Here is a 3,991-nt window from a genome sequence, read left to right on the forward strand (position 1 = left end):
TGAAGAACACAAGAACTTTCAAGAGAAAGAGATGAGAGATCTAGAGAGAGAAAGAGAAAATCCAATATTTCGTGGTAACATCCCGTGAGTAAATTTCCACGTAGGTGGAGTATATTTATATTAATAAATCAGAGTATTTTTTGTTACAGAGAATAAATGGAGAATAAATAGTAAAGCCTAAAATTTAGGTCGGGGCGCTGCCCAGAACCCCTCCTTCGGATGGGGGGCTCCCGCCCCCCATAACCCTCTGGCAAGCTCACCGCGGAGGTTAAACCGCGTAAACAGTTATATATATATTAATCAGGCTCCACAACCTAACAGCATCTTATCCTGATACTTTTTTTGAACACATATTTTCAATGAACTTGAAATTTTCAACTAATGAAAATACGATATCAACCTATTATTGTGATTAACTTGGGATGTTAATAGGCATTACATACATTTTCTTGTACTATCAGTGGTTTGTATCATGGATCTTTTACTTAAATAGTAGATGAAATTGTTGCTTAGCTTACTTGATATTATGATGGTTATCAATTGTTAGAAAGATTTTACATCAATAACATTTAATTTGAGATGTACAACTCTGAAATAATTGTCTCCTTCAGTTTTCAACTTCTGAAGTTCATATGAAGTGTATATGCATGTGTGGTTTCCTTTTCACCTTCTTATGTTTTTAGTTAAATGCAAACCAGATTGTAAACTTGATATGATTTCTTCGTTCTGTTTCATGTATCATATCATGGAAATTCTAGTTTCTTTTAGATATCAAATATTTGTTTTATTGAATTTTGTCTCAAAGTTGCAAATAATAGTGTATCAATTACTCTATGTATCAAAAACTCCATTAGTCAGAGAGGTTATTTTGGCTTTCCAAGATAAGCATTATCACTCTTGAAGTGACATTAACAGTAGCACACTCTTTAGTCTGTGGAGTTTGTTGACTGTTGGCTGTTGTTGCACCACTACTTTCCAGTTTGTGGTACTCTTTCTAGTTGTTATATGGAAATGCTTATGTCTTAGCTAAATGTAAAAATGGATTCTAAACATTTCTTGTTTATTTCATTCCAATTCATGTATCATATCAAAGAGCAACATTTCAGGTCGTAGGACATACAAATAACTCTTATCTCGCGGAGGCACATGACGTTAGTCACTATGTACTAAAGTATCAGTCTCTTGGAGATAATGTGCTTGAGGTTGCAAAGAAGAGGCTGGACAATCTATTGTATCTTGCATTCACATTTTCTAACAACGCCTTGGATAATTAAATTAAATATGAAAGGGAATCAAATGTTCTGTGGATTTCGAGGGGTGCATCCACCTTTCCCTTACATTATTTGATTTTAAAAAGTTGAAAAGTATTATGATATTGCTATAAAATTCTTAAATGGGCGTAATATCCTAGTTTCTTTGCAGAACCTTTTTAAGTTTTCATTGCAAGTTAGAAGCTTCACTTTGAAGATTTGGGAAACTTTGGACTTCATTTATTAATATTTTCTGGTTGATTTGGACCTTTATTTCAGCTTTAATTTGTTCTAAATGAATTTTAATCCATCAACCCACATCTGATCTCTCATATAGAGAGATTATAGAATTCTTATATTTTGCGGTTGTCACGTGATTCTTTGTTTTCAAGTGATATGCTTCTTTCATTCTTTATTTCAGGATATTCAAAGAAGAGGAGTCAACCGTGGTACGAAGAGTAAACATATGGCTAAACAATATCCAAACTATCAGCATTTCTTGACATATATACATTAACTAATTAACGGTATTTAATTATTGTTCTGCTAGGTGTTAGTGAGTTCATTTTGTTATGCAAATCGGGATATTTGATTTCGTGTTACTTTGGAGGTTCTATGATGTATTCTGTTAGTCCTCGACTCTTTTATCCAAATGAAAGGGACTTAAATAAGCCTCTAACTAAAAAATGTCCCATACAAGTTTGATACGTTTGTTATCGAAAGAAAATGTAAATTCTTTTGGCAGAAGTTCTGCTTCCCTACTTTGATCGTAAGGATTTATGTGCTTCCAAAACAAAGGAGAAGTTGTACTTATCAAGTGCGGAGATTCTTCTTCCTTCTTTTCATAGTTTCTTTTTTATATGTGAAGTTATATGATGTATAGCAGTAGGAGCCTCTTTAGTTTGTTGAACTTGTTGGTTATTGGTTGTTGTTGCCCCAAAACATTCTAGTTTGTGCTACTGTTGTTAGTAATTCCATTGTTTCCCTACCATTACAAAATGTCCTCATTTTTTGTTATCTTGAGAGCATTAAAAACAAACTTCTTGGATGGGTCTACCAGTATTTAATATTAGTATTTATTTTTACAGACATATTGTAATTAAGAATAGACTCTTGAATATTTTAAGGATGATATGATGCTTGTTTTTGTATCTAGCACGGGAACGATTATATCTTTGATAAATATAAAGCATTAGTCAATAGCTCAATTACTCTTTAAGATTGTAACCGCAACTTGAAGCATCAGTCACAAGATCAATCATTTTCTTTAAAGTTCATTCTATTCACTCTCTTATATCATAATGATTCTTGATCTTTAGTATAATAATAAAATCAAATCTACTACATGTTTTGAGACCATAGTTTCAAGTAAGTTAACAATCAATTTTCTTCTACTTCTGCTTATGTTGTTGCTGTAATTACGATCTTCTAATTGATATTTTAATCTAAGTTTGTTTCGTCATTTCGTATATGTTTTGAGCTTGAATTCTTTGGTGCTTATGATTTTGAGTTTTGGACTTGTCGACAGATTTTTTATTCACCTCAATGGATTTTTCTAATTCAATTGAAAATATTTTAATTGTAAAAAACGGATATGGATGAAATTTGTCTTTTATTTTCTATGTTGTTTCATTTTTTTCTTTGAATAAGTGCAAATTTGTTATGAAGAGGATATTGGATGATTCTGATGAGTTTTTGTTTATCGTCTTTGTATCTTTTGGTAGTACCAGAATTTATGATGGAGGAAAAGACGGTAGTACCATCCGTTATTCACTGGAAGAATCTTGTTTGGGAACTTGTATCTACTTTAAATTTCTCTACAGTGGATTGATCAACAAGTTCTATTTGCAAATCAAAAATTTACATGATAAGAATAAATTATTTTGTGAAATTATGCTAAGTCACTCCCTTTTCATCTTTTGTAGGTGGAGAAACTGGACAATGGGTACGATAAATTTATTGAAGATCTTCGTATTAGTTAATTGCGTCTACAAATTAATGATATTTCAGCAATATTTTATTTCGAAGCATTTGCAAGCTTATGTATGTTAATTACTCTTTAAATGTCTAACAATATTGTATATTTTATTTTATAAAAACTAATACATTGATATTATGTGTTGTATTACTTGTCATGGAATATTTACTTTCATTATTAGTATAGAATTTTGTGCATTATATAGATATATATATATATATATATATATGAATTATATGTGCATATAATTAATTATGAACCGTTAGAATAGATTAAGTGATCTATTGTCATAAACGTGAAATTTTGTTGTATAAATTGATGATCCAACAGATATTAACTAGTACATTTGAGAAAAACACTCGTTGCAACAGATAAGGTTGTTGCAACAGTTGCACAACTATTGCGATGGCTATTTTAATAGTTCTAGAATCATTGCAAGTAACCGTTACAATAGGGAAATTGCAAAATCTGATGGAACAAGTCTTAGAGACTATTTGGATTGGCTTAAAAAGTAGTGTTTAAGTCAAGAACAAAAAGTCAATTGAAATGAGTTTTAAGTCAAAAACTAAAAAGTAAGGGGGACCTACTTTTGAGTTTTGCCTTATTTGAATTCATTTTCAACTTACCAAACACTTTTCAACTTATTTTAAGTCATTTTTGACTTATCTCAAATTATTTTTTATATTTATCAAACACTTCCAGAAGTCCAAAAATACCTTAAAAGTGGGTTTGACCAACTTTTAAGTCAATCCAAACACCCTCT

The 3,991-nt window shown here is 30.9% G+C and overlaps 1 long non-coding RNA gene across 1 annotated transcript; it reads left to right on the plus strand.

Moving 5' to 3' along the window:
* The first annotated feature begins 2,484 nt into the window (after positions 1–2,484).
* Positions 2,485–3,314, plus strand: LOC114077967. The gene is made up of 3 exons (XR_003579362.1): positions 2,485–2,618; positions 2,975–3,048; positions 3,176–3,314. It is a non-coding gene; the product is annotated as an uncharacterized LOC114077967 (long non-coding RNA).
* Positions 3,315–3,991: the final 677 nt, after the last annotated feature.

This window comes from Solanum pennellii, chromosome 1 (genome assembly GCF_001406875.1).
Source record: "Solanum pennellii chromosome 1, SPENNV200".
Classification (NCBI taxonomy): domain Eukaryota; kingdom Viridiplantae; phylum Streptophyta; class Magnoliopsida; order Solanales; family Solanaceae; genus Solanum; species Solanum pennellii.